This window comes from Corvus moneduloides, chromosome 2, assembly GCF_009650955.1.
Source record: "Corvus moneduloides isolate bCorMon1 chromosome 2, bCorMon1.pri, whole genome shotgun sequence".
Classification (NCBI taxonomy): domain Eukaryota; kingdom Metazoa; phylum Chordata; class Aves; order Passeriformes; family Corvidae; genus Corvus; species Corvus moneduloides.
Genome location: NC_045477.1, coordinates 31639787 through 31652702, shown reverse-complemented (window position 1 = coordinate 31652702; position 12916 = coordinate 31639787). Strand labels below are relative to the sequence as shown.

General features: G+C 45.3%; 1 protein-coding gene across 4 annotated transcripts in view; it reads left to right on the top strand.

Moving 5' to 3' along the window:
* Window positions 1-8958: 8958 nt before the first annotated feature.
* The window catches only part of PAK1 (p21 (RAC1) activated kinase 1), a 75586-nt gene continuing 71628 nt past the window's right edge, over window positions 8959-12916 (top strand). Inside the window, exon 1 of one of the 4 annotated variants that reach the window (XM_032098990.1) lies at window positions 8959-9059. The gene's annotated coding sequence lies outside the window, so the exon portion shown is untranslated. Of the gene's footprint in view, window positions 9060-9119; window positions 9459-9713; window positions 9766-12916 lie in introns of those variants that run through there. The other 3 variants (XM_032098989.1, XM_032098988.1, XM_032098984.1) reach the window with 3 other exon arrangements.

Here is a 12916-nt window from a genome sequence, read left to right as displayed (position 1 = left end):
TCCCTGTGAGGATGGTGAGGCACAATCACATATTGCCCAGGGAAGCTGTGGCTGCCCCATTCGTGGAAGTGTTCAAAGCGAGGTTGGATGGGGCTTTGAGCAGCTTGGTCTAGTAGAAGGTGTCCCTGTCCATGGCAGGGGGGCTGGAATGAGATGGGCTTTAAGGTCTCTTCCCACCCAAACCATTCTATGATACTATGGGAGATCCAGCCTGAGGTAACAGCTAACAGCTGCAGAATGGAAACATCTTAAACTGATGCAGCTGTTGCTAAGTGACTGAGCCAAATATAGCATTTTAATTTAGCAAATTTCACACATTAATATAGCATACAGGTGTTAATTTATTACATTAGCTATAAATATGTTTATGTTCTTTTTTTCCACTTTGCATTTGAGACTGTCTGGCAATAATGGGAGGAAATAAATTCAAAATTAATTTGTCCAGTTTCACCATTTTTTCTTAGCTGATCTTGTGGTATGGTTTGCATCTTGCCTTCTGATTCCTTATTTGCAGTTTGCAGTTGAGAAAACCATATAATCCTTGAATTGCAAGCTTGCCTCAGTTAGAAGCAAATTAAATAATTATTTGGGAAACCAATCAGGAAGCATTCAAATCTTCCTTGATGACATGCTTCCTTTAGCTGTACAGCTTGCTTCCTTCTGGATGGCAAACATCAGTGTTAAGATTAGCCTGGCATTGTGAAAGTGCTTACTTGGCATTTCATCACCAGAGTGAGCACTGCTGGATTTGTGATGCTGCTCCTCTGCCAACGTCAAACGGATTTAGGCACAGCAGCCCTCACATGTTCATGCTGAAACCTGGTCAGCTCTGAAACAGCGTGTTAAAACAAGAGCCAACAGTTTGATGCACAGCTGAGAACTCAGAGTTTGATACAGATACCTTGCAACTGGATACCCATGAGAATTAAAGAGCTGAACTGAAAGAGATTAAGCAGCTCTTTGTACATTCTCCCCTGCGAAGTGTAAAGAACTGAGAGCTTCATTGTTTTTTAACCACTTAAAAACTAAAGGGGAAAAACAATTACTTCAGCATGGGCTTCTTGAATATGGTTTTATGGAAGGTGCTCTTCCCAGAAACCTAGGCATGCAGGCAAAATAAGAAATCCTCAGTATACAGATTTCACAACAGAACTTTGTCCATCCTGAAACTTAAATGTTCCCAAACCCAGTTTCCCTTCAGCAAGTAGCTTTCCCTTCCTGTTTCGAGCACAGTCCACATACATCAGCAGTTGACTCACTTTCTGCACTGTTTTTTGAAAATCATTTACCTTGGGCCTCTAGGCCCTTTTTCTCTAGACGGCCATTTGCACCTTCATCTCTGTGTGTGATAAAGGCCACTGTCACCTGAGAATCAGTTTCACTATCACAGTTTCCTGCAGGGCTGTTCTCTGCCAACACAAAGCCTGTGGACAGAGGCTGCCAATTCCAAATGGCAACGCTAAATGTTTCTTCCCTATAGTTCACCTGCCTGCTGAAGATTAGTTCTCTGTATGACTGCAGGCCCAGGTTTCTTCCATAAGGTTATATTTACTGCAACTGGAAGCTTTCAGAGGCAGCTTAAAGGATTGATTTAGTCTGAGAGCAGAAATGGGAAGTAGGAACTCCTGAATTCAAAAAGCATTATTGCAGTAGTTTTGCTGCAGAGCCTGAGGCTACGGATTGAGCTCTTACCTCATTTTTCCCATCTGTGATACAGCTGCTAGGATGGTTTTGTGATTAATTTATGCTGATGAAGTTAATTACTTGGTAAGGATGTAATAACTTGATAAGAATCTCTACATATCCCAGAAAATGTGGCAAAAAGAAAGGCGAAATAGCCATCCCTAAAACCGTAAATTAACAAACTGAGACAAGATGGTGAGATTCAGGATAGAAACCTCATCAGAGATACTGTGGCCAATTACAGCCAGTGCAACTTGACATTCCTCTGATTGCAGGGGCAACTTGACAGGGATATAAAGTTAGAGGTTGGCATGTTCCTGAAACCTGTTTTATCCTGGCAGTTTTGCAAGACCTCTGTGGTATGCTCAGGCAGCCAGTGAAAAAGCTCAGGGGGCTGTGTGTTGTTATTTAGCAGTTCCTGCAGGTATATACAAGGAATCAATAGAAAAGGATTATGCAATAAAAATAATTTATTAAGATTTCCTGTGTCCTGCAGAACAATCCATGACTCATCGTCGATTTGGACAGCACTGAGATGTACATCATATCAAAGGAATTCTGCAGGACCAGCTCTCTTGGCAGGCTTGTTGTGATCTGTATCTCTAGTGTAACTCTGGTTATAGTGTGACCAACCAGTATAATTAAATTATCAGTGTCACTCTCCTCAGCCAAAGTGCCCCTGAGCTGGTATAGCTCCCGCTATTGGGTTAACTGTCAGTCTCTCTCTACCCTGCAAAATGGGTGCTCCATCTCTCCAGCTTTTTGATGAGTTAATAACTTGAATTATCTTGCTGTTTCTATGGTATTTTGTCTGCTCCAGGTCAGTTCAGATTATGTTGTTGAAGACCTTTACTTTGCACTTTAATAAAATTTTACTGCACTGATGTTTGAAGCTGCTATGAAATCTCTCAAATTCAATGCAGTTTATCCAAACCATTTGAAGTCTATAATCTTTTTGTTATGATCCACTTAGGCCCTCTTGGACACGATGCAAATAGGTAGAAGTGAAGGACTGAGGTTTCATATTTTCACAGCTTGCTTGTGAAATATCCGAAATGCCCGGAGACACCATGTCTGTCAGTGCTCTGCAGTTTTTGGTTGCTATTCATGTAACCCAGTGAGGCAGAAGAGCAGAGATAAGGGAAAGAACAGGGGAAGATTTCTCTCTGCAGTTTATTCTCCAGGGTTTTATTCAGTCCAGTTTTAAATGGCTCAAGCTACTGAAGTGATTCAAGCTATGACATTTTGGCAGGGTGTGAAACAAAATCTGGCAGAGGTGCTATGACTGAAGGGCTGGTTTTGTACTCTGAAATGTGTGGCAAATCTTTCACTGGCTTCAGTTAAAACAGGATCAGGTCTTCAGAGTCACTCAGTTTGAATAAGCTCAGCAAAACCAGCAAAAGAATCTACTTTTGCGGTGCCATTACGCTTTTACAATCTCTCTCAGCCTCACCCTCATCTGTTTACAGTGTCCTCCCATGCAACTAAGACTTTCTCTGTAGAAAAATGAGCTGCTTTTGTTAGGTTTTGAGTAATAAATAGCCCTGGATTAGTAGTCTCTGTCTGATGTCTCATTCAGACTGTCTCTTGCATTACCTAGCTATGTTTTTAAGTCCTGATACTGGAAGTGAAAGTTCTCCAGAGGCATTCTTTAAAAAATCAATAAAGAGGGGAAAAGCTAATTGATTTTTAAATTATTTTTATTATTAATTTCTTTATATGATAACCCATTAAACTTGGGGAGTCCCTAATGAAAGGTAAGTTTAGTGCACTCCTCTTTTTCCACACTTCCAGAGTATTATGCTTTCTTTTTTATTTCTTCCCACTTATAGGTAAAAGGAAATTTAAAAAAAATAATATAGTTCAGAATAATTTGGATTTATTTCACTTTCAGTAGTGTTATTCTGGTTTTCTTACTGGTTCAGCAGGAGTTGTTGAGCCCAAGGAATGTGTAAATCTCTTTCTACTGTGTTCTTCCACATTCTCACAGAGGAGGATTTATCTCGTCAAAGGTCTACAGTAAACCACAATAAAATGAATGGAAAAGTGATTCTGAGTGTCTGTTATAAAACCGCTGTACGCTGAATCCTGGAAGCAAAACCTGTCATAGACTTGTCTGTTGTGAAATCTGTTCTAGCTAGCAAAGTTACTTTGTGGGCAGTATTGAGTTATTTTTTCTGATTTCTTTATAGTGAGGAGAGCAAATCAGAGTCATGTTTCTGGGACAATGCAGAGAACCAGTTCACACCTGAGGCCAGGACAGTCACCCAAACAGTTCTAAGATGGCTGTGCCACACAGTAACACAGGCCAGGACCTTGTACTGGTGGCTGAACAAGAGCCAGCAATCATGGATTGTTCTCTGATTTCTGCAGGTATTTTGTCACTTGGGAGACGGACTTTCATGTGCTTGAGATGTTTGCCTGCCTGCCATTACTATGCTATTTTCCACACCTCCTTCACTGGCAGCAATTCCTTCATGCTCCAAAGGCCCAAATGCATAAGCAGTATCTACGACCTCCCCCTTCCCTCCCCTCCCTCTCAGCAGTGCCCCTCTTGCTCTCCCTGGGTGCCTCGTTCTTTGTCTGCTGCTGCCTGTGTTTTGTAAAGCAGAGCTGCTGCCATGATTCTTCACTACAAAAGTGGTGAAGCACTGGAATGGGATGCCCAGAAAAGCTGTGGATGCCCCATCCCTTGGAAGTGTTTGAGGTCAGGCTGGATGGGGCTTTGAGCAATCTGGCCTAGTGGAAGGTATCCCTGCCCATGGCAGGGGAGTTGGAAGAGATGGTCTTTGAGGTCCTTTCCCACCCTAACCATTCTATGCTAATTTCCAATCAAGGTGGGACATGGATCCCTAAATGAGTGTCTAGACCATATTCGCATCCTTGCCTTAGGTTGGCTGGTGCGATCAGGGAGGAAAGGGACTTTCAGTGTGAGGTGAATGATTAAATAAGGCTGGGAGGTGGAAGGAATGGGAAAGGAGAGGAAGTAGGAATGAGTAGATGTTTCTTGAAACAGCTGGAGAAGAATAGGGGCAGGCAGGGATAGGGGTTTTTTGGACTGCAGGCAGAAAGAAATTTGATGTAAGGAACTATAGGAACTACTGTAAGGAACTACGACTGCAGTTGGGAGATTGAAAAATGAAATTCTGAACCTAATTCCTGTTTTTGGAGCACGTCAATACTGTTTTTAATATCTGAAAACAGGCTCTTCTGTTATGGCACTCGTCTCCACAGATTCTTGCACAATGTAGGATTTACATACAAACGGTCAGCCTGTGGTGTGAACTCTCATAGCTTCAGTGACTGACCCAGTGTGTTTGAAGTTTAGACCTCCAACCACAAAAAAGAGCTTACGGCATTTAAATATGTTTTTTACCTAAGATTACCAGTGCCTAGTAATATTTTCCCAAAAAACCAAACTATTTAAATCATTGAGAGAACATACAAAATCTAAGCCAGAGCCAGGATTCTGTACAGCTCCATAGAAACTCACAGTGCAGGGTAAAACTCCCCCCTTGCTTTTAAGCTTGAATTAGCAGCATGCCTCAAAACTCAGATATATGTGCTTAAATTCAGCTGTTAGCTAATGAATCAAAGACTGACCTCACTGTTAAGCCATTGCCCATCTGTATTTTATGGCTTCCAGAGATACATAAGGCTTCCAGAATCAAACAGTCATTTGTGGCTTCCCTAGTATTCCCCGGCTTGCTGACTGCTCACCAAAGCACTGAGTGCTCTTAGCTGTCTCTGTGCAATTTCCTGGCTAAAGGAGATCTGGAATGTAAAAGTGCATTCATCACCAGAGGTTTTGCAAGATTCCAGGACTTCAATGAAGCGGTAAGAGATTATTTAAAATTGGAATGGCATGAAGGTTCCTCTGAGTTTTCAACCAACTATAGGGTAACTTAACTGACAAGTAAGTAACCCATAAGAAGAACCAGAATTATTTGGGATTTAAGCATCAAAAATAAATATACCAAGTTGTAATTACTGTTATAACCGCACCAGACAGATCCTGGCCCTTTACTGTGAGCTTCTCCGTACAGAAACGGAGGGCTAAGTGGCAAGTGGGAACGTGTACAGTATGAAGCTCTAACCATTTATCCAGAGTGAAACAACTGCATATAGTCAAATACTGAGAGATGTTCATGCATAAGCTGGATTTTCCACTTCAGTGCTAAGATGAAAAACGTGTAACCCAGAACCAGCTTGGCCGAGATGGTGGCCCTGGTTCTTACTCCTGTATTGGAACTCATTCTAGGCAGAGAAATCATAGCAAACTTTTCTCCAGAATGGTAGAAGGTGCATGTCCATGTTAAACATGCATCAGATGTAATGTGCTATTTGTATACGTTTTGGAAGTGATTTTAACTTCTGTTGTGATGGGTATTACACACTATCTAACATCAGGGTATAGAAGATAGGAACCAGATGCTGCTCTGTGCTAGTCAGGTGTTCTGGCCCTTTTGTTATTTTTTACTTTGCTTTTCTGGCACTAAAACACTCTAAAACTTACTGAGGAAATGAAAGATTGTTACTGTCGTGCTTTTGTGTGTTTGTTTAGCAAAAACATTTGTGCATCATAGATTTGTGTCCAGAAACACATTCCTCACTGCTTTAGTGTACTGTATTATCTGGACAAAATGAAAAGGAAATAGTTGTGATTTGAAAGTGTTTTGCATACATTTTGCAGAGCTGTTACAAACTTATATGATATGTAGGGCAGCGATGAATCACAGTCTGTCTTCTTCTTTGCTTCACACCACTGTAGGAACATTACTTTGCTGGACTGACTTCTGATTTACTGGGTGAGAAACCTCCAGGCAGTAGTGCGCTGACCCACCATCACCTCCAGTTTTGCTTGCTGCTGCTTGCTGTTTCTGCATCTTCACAGTGAGATCTTTGGCTGAGGAACTTTGTAATTGTGTGTTGTATAACTATAGGACTCCATTTTTCTTTTTGTCTTTTTCCTTTCCCTGCTAGTAAGACCGAGAGACCTGTAATTAGTTTTCAAGTAGTTTGTGAACTCTGGTTTCTTCCATGTAGTCTGAGTCCAATTTGTCTCTGTTTGCTTGAGCAGATTAAATGAGTGGACAGGTTAATGCAGGTGACTAAGTGGGCATATCCCAACAAGTTACTGTCCCCCAGCAAAGCTTCAGTTTCTGTGATTTCCCATGCTCTTGTGTTCCTCCTCGTGTCCACTAAAATATTTGGGAATTTGCTCTGGCTAAAACACCTAGGAAAACTCCTAGGTGGACCAGTTGTTTGATCCCTTCCATTACATAGCTGCACAAATAGCTGTGCTGGCACAGTGCAGGGAGTAGCTCAGAAACAGAGATGCACAGCAGAGTAAGAACTATTGATACTGGTGCTGCTGACAAAGAAGAAATCACCAGGCTGTGCCCTATGGCAGCTGTACTGCTCGTTCTGCTGCGTGTCTGAAGGGAAGGAAAATGCAGTTCTTATGCGATCACTGTAAAATCGATTGTTCAACAGAGTTGGTCTTCGAGGCTGGAGTCTGGTGCCAGGCTTCTTCCCACCACAGAACACAGGAGACCCTTTTGAGGTGTAAGAAATCCCCTTTTTCCTCCATACTTGAAAAGGGCCATCAGACTTTAACCTGAGTACAAGGCAAGATGGATCCTTTCCCTGAAAACGTCTGAACACTTAGCTCTGAGTGCTTAGAAATGCAAATAAAATGATTTACATTTCAGTCATTCCTTTCTCAAGTACCAAATTCTGGTTTGCAGTGGTAGCTTTCTATCCTATTCTTACCTGTTCATGGACATCTTCTTCCTTTTGTTTAGGAACTCCCTCTGAAATATCCAGCAATAGTTTCAGACAAAGGACTCTTGAACTTTGGGTAAATTCAGAAAACTCCAAGTATTGTAATTCCTGGATCTCCCTTCAGAATATCTCATTAGTATTCCACATTACTACAGAGTAGGAAAATAGCAAAATACAAGGATTCTGAAAGTTTTGGTGAGATCCCTTGGCAGCAGATATACAAAGGTTTAATTGAAATAATTTCTGAACTGAGTTAACCTGTGTATAGATTGTCCCCTCTCAGTCGTCTCTTCTCCAGGCTGAAAAGGCCCAGCTCCCTCAAGCCTTTCCTCATAAGAGAGATGCTCCAGTCCCCTAATCGTATTTGTGGCTCTCTGTGGACTCACTCCAGAAGTTCCATGTCTCTCTTGGATTAAGGAGCCCGGACCTGGTCACAGCACTCCAGATGCACCTCACCAGGGCTGAGTAGAGTGCAGTACACCAGGTGTGTATGGACCAGGGCTTAGGTCAACCACTGCAATAACCTTACTCATCCGTTATCCATGTGGTTGAATGAATGTATTTGGCAAAATGTTTTGTCAAACAAGGCATGTTTATGGGGTGTTTTGGGCTGATCTCTTGCCTGGCTTCAAAATTTATTTTTTAAAATTATCAGAGAACATCATCCATGTTTCTGAAAAGGCTTTGGGATTTCAAGCGTGGTACAAAAAGGAGGTCACTCTTCAGCTCTCAGTTCAGGGCTGAATGATAAATGTTGGATTTTAACTCCAGCTTTGATGGAGCCCCCTTTATGGATCCAGCATTTAAGCTGAGCTGCATGGTTTTTGCCTCAGTTCCCCCCCCAGCAGCAATCCTGTAAGCTCCCATGTATCTCTGGGATTCTTGACACGCTCTGATCCTGTCTTTGAAGTGAAGTGATTGATACATATTACCATGAACTACATAAAAACCTTTATGTTGCAACCAGAGGACAGACTAGGGCCAGACGGTGCTTGAGGGAGCTCACGCTCTCTGCCTGTGTGCGTGGATTTGAATCCAATTTTAAATGTATCCGAGAGAGGGAAGTACTCCGAAGTGTGCAATTCCACTGCAGGTTCAGCTGACTGAAGTCAGCTCTGTGGCAGTCCCACTCTCCCTATCAGTCCCAGACTTGCATTCTCGCTTCCTCCATTTGTTTACTTTTGCGATGTTAATTTTCTGCTGGTTTAGCTCCCGAACAAACTTATCACAGGAACTGACAGATGTTGGTACAAGGAGGAAGGGTGAGACTGTGGCAGTGCTGTCTTAATCTGTCGTGTATAGGGGCATGCTGTCTCGGTATAAAGCTTGTCTCCCTTTTGCCTTTATCTACCTGCTGCACTTAAACATTTCACCTTCGTACCTCTAGAGAGCACGTCCCAGGAGCACCTCAGCATGCCCGTGCTCTCTTCTCGAGAGCCCTGCGCTGTACGTGCCATCAAACCCCTCCTCTTTTTCTCTCCAGGCAGAGCACAAGGGCTGAGCCGAAAACTCCTGTTAACTAGGGTGACAAGTTTCCAGCAAGCTTTGGATCACGGGGAGAGGGAACACCCGGATCCCGGCAATATAAGGTATAGACGCCTCGGCTTGTGCAACACAGAAGCAGGGCAGAGCCCATTTTATTCTTGCCTTTTTTGGATCTGCACGCACACGGTCCTCAGCACAATGGAGCCGGCTCCGCGATAGCGCAGCGCGATACGAGCAGCAGGAATAAAGTCACTGCAGCGCTGCTCGCCAAGGGTGCAGTTGCCGGCAATCCACTCCCCGCGTGGCAGCTCCGCTGATGGCGTGATCACCAAAGACTTCTACGTCCCAGGCAGGCCAGCGGCGCTCCCGCCCTCTGCCCTGCGGAGCTACGGGGCTCCGGGAGCCGCCTGCAGCCGCAGCACGGCCGGAGCACTGCCCGCGGCTGCCCGAGGCAGCGCCGAGGCGCACCGCGCTCCGGGGTCCCGATCTGCTGCGCCGGGAAGGTACCACCCCCTCCCAAAAAAACTTTCCACCGCGGGCCACTCGGCTGCGATGCCGCGCCCCGGCCGCCGCCGAGCGAAGCGGGAAGGACCTGCCCTCTCTCTCCCCGCTCCCTTCCCCGCCCCGGCGGGCCCGGCTGCCCACCTTGGCGGCAGGGGGGCTGCGGGGCGGGCCCCCCGGAGCCAATGGCCGCGGCAAGGCGGGCAGGGTGCGGGGGGCGGCGCCGGGCCGACAATAGGGGCGGTGTGGGCAGCGGGGCCGGGCGGGGCGCCGGGGGAGAGCCGGGCAGCACCTTGCGGCGGGCGGAAGGTGAGTCCCGGCGCGCCGGGGAAGGGGATTTCCTCGCGTGTTTTGTAACCGAGAAGTTTGCGCAGGGGCTGAGAGGACGGGTTCGTTCTTCTTCAGCCTCCCTCTTCCCCCCTTCTCTTTAAATTTTCTTTTAGAAGGAGGTACTGAGCCTGCCTTCCTCCTCCTGTCTCCCCGCTCCTGTCTCCCCGGCTCATTCATTTCACAAAGGGAGTTGTTCTCAGCCCCCGGGCTTTGCGAGCGGGGAGCCCTTCGGGGCCGCAAGCTTGAGGTCCCGGCGCAGAGGTTGGGGTGGAATCGGGGCTCAGCCCACAGTTTCTGCCAAGCACCCTCTCCTGGCTTTGGCTGGAGGGGCGGGCGCTTTGGGCAAACACAAAGAATTGAGGAGCTGGACCCATGCTGGGTGATGGGTTGATGAAGCCTCGGGCTTTGTGTGGTTGGTGAAGGAGGGATGAAGAGGTGGGAGCTTGTCTTTTAACCCCTCCGCCCGCGCGTGTCTACGAAACCGTGGCTTTTCGCTAGTAAAGTACTTAAAAGCAAAGCTGAACTTTGGGATCGTGTCATAATTCAGCCTGGAGGAGACGTCAGGTGGTCTCTAATCCAGCCTCCTTCAAAGCAGGGGCTTCTGCCTGGGGAGTGGGTAGCAGTGAAGGGACATCGGAGATGGGTGGCACCTCTGGGTGCTCTTGAATGCTCCTGGGAGCCCGAAGGAGGAGGCAGCACCAGCAGGACGAGTCTTCAGAGGCAGTAGCGCTTCTGTCTTCTGCTATGCATGGAAATGCCCCAATCCACAGCTCTCCCGTGCCTGCAATCCCTGGTCTTGCTGCTTTTGTTATCCAGATGGCTTAAAATTCATGATGTTGGGAGTAGCTGGCTCCATCCGTATGTGTGTCACGGTGCATCTGCTCCTGCTGAGCATTACTTGATCCTTATTCCGACATTGCCTCCAGGAGTTTTTTCTTCAGGAGCAAGATTTATAAATAGGTGTCAAAACCTGGCTCTTTGCTAGGGACTGGCTGTAAGGCGTGTACTTTATGTGGTAATTATGTGTGAGATATGTTTATATATGTGCGTGTGTGTAAGAACAACCATAAAAGCTGTTCAGTTAGCCAAGCTTTCCATTTTCAAAGTGAAAGCAGGTATTGTGGCTGGGTGAAATGGCTGTGTCGGGCACAGACGGAAGAATGTTTGTTTCCTTTGCTCACAATTACTCTTTGCACTGTGGCTCACGGATGCCTTTCACTGAACCACCTCCCTCTTCTCCATACCTGGAGTTTCCTGGTGCTGCACACATTGCCTGGCCAAGCAGGGAGCATCTTCCTGTCTGCTGCTCCAGTATCTCTTAGTGTGGGTGTGCTGATCTTGCTCTCAGCTTTATAGGGCAAGGCTGGAAAAACTCCTCCTTGTGGAACAGTTAGTGTGTGTGTGTCCACTGGATGCTTGGATATTGCTTTTCCCCGTGCATTTTTTTGTGGGTAAGTCAGAGTAGTGGAGCTCATCTCTGCACAGAGAACAGAAGGTATGGTGGGAATTTAAATATGTCTAAACACCGATTCTATTTAACTCTGTATTGCCTGTCTTGTGGCACGGAACAGAACTTGTTCTCAGCTGTGCTGTAGAACAAAGCTGGAGTCTAAGACTGGGCAATAAACTGCCAGGTGATTTTTTAGCCTTCTTTGAGTTCTGTGGGGAAGGACCCGCATCTTTAAGTAGGATGATATAACTACTATTCTTTGATTTGGAAATGAAAGCCAAAAATAAACTTGAAGAGGAAAAGGGTCTTATAGCATGACAGCAAGAATGCTTTTACTGGTTTTTTTGGGAATACTCTGTGCTCTGGATGTTGCTCAGAAAAAAAAGAATAGGGAAAAGTGAGGGTTTTAGTTCATGCTTTTCTGGGCATCGTGGGGATATTGAAAGAAATACGTGACAAGTCCAATATAACTGCCACAAGTGAAGATGTATTGCTTGTTTATTGTGTTTCTGACTGCCTTGCTTGCACTGGATTGAAAACTGATGCTAGCTCTCTTTGCTTGAGAGGTCAAAGAACTGTTTTATTATCCTTTTCCGGGTCTGTGAAGGGAGACCTTTTCTCTCAGCTTAGGTTCCAGTGCATGAATTTCACCTAGTTTGCTAACTAGTGTTTTGTCTTTTTATAAATGTAAGTGAGCTTGCAGTATGGCTTCTTTCCTTCTTTTTCTCTTTTGTGCACCTGTCTCACTTCCTCAGTGTGGGAAGTTTTGTAATTTCAAAAGCTTGTTGCTATGGTCCAATTTCCTTATATGCTTAAGAGTGTAGAGAACAACCTAGGGCTGAAATAAACTTTTCTCAGTTGAAAAATACAGAAATGATCCAGAGCTCCACCCTCAAATTGTTCTGGTTTTACAGTTCATCCTCATCAACAGCAGATAACAGAAGCAAATAGACTTCATAAAGGAACTGACAGTCTTGGTGAGGATGTGTAAGACACAGACTGAAACCAGACAACTTAAAATAAGTCGTATTTCTTAAAAGCATAGTCAGCCATTAGCCCTCTGACAGGTACAAGAATGCCTACTGTTGGCTTTTTACCTCTATGGGAAGGCAAAATAATACTGTGTGCCAGAATTGTATTGTGTCAAAGAGTGTTTTTCTATACTTGGCAATGAGCTGAACTAATTTTCTCAGCCTGATGCCTTGGCTTGTATACGAACTGGGGACAATGTAGGCATGTTCTGCTTGATGCTGAGGGCTTGCTCTTATGGAGAAAATAGTCCAGTGCACTCTTCTTATGCAGTTGTACAGCTCTCACCTGGGAGGAGCAGCTTTCCACCCCTGTTCCCAGAGATGGGAATGGCTGGGTCCATTCCCCTTGGTGGCGGCAGAACTGGGACTGTCAGCCCTCCCACTCATGTGGCAGAGAAGTCACAGTGATCAGTTCTGCCCATCTGAGGTTAAGGCATATGATGGTCTTTGGGAATGAGTAGGTTAAAAGTACCTGATGCTGCTTGTACTAATCAGGTTTTTACACAAACTGAAGTTCAACTTTGAAATTCCTGCACTTGGGTGCAGCTGTGCACAGCATGTGCAGATGTGGATGCTGTGGCTCTGAGGGGTAGCGCTCAGTGCGTCAGTGGTGATGACTGCTGCTGGCTTTGTGCAAGAAAGGGAGCTG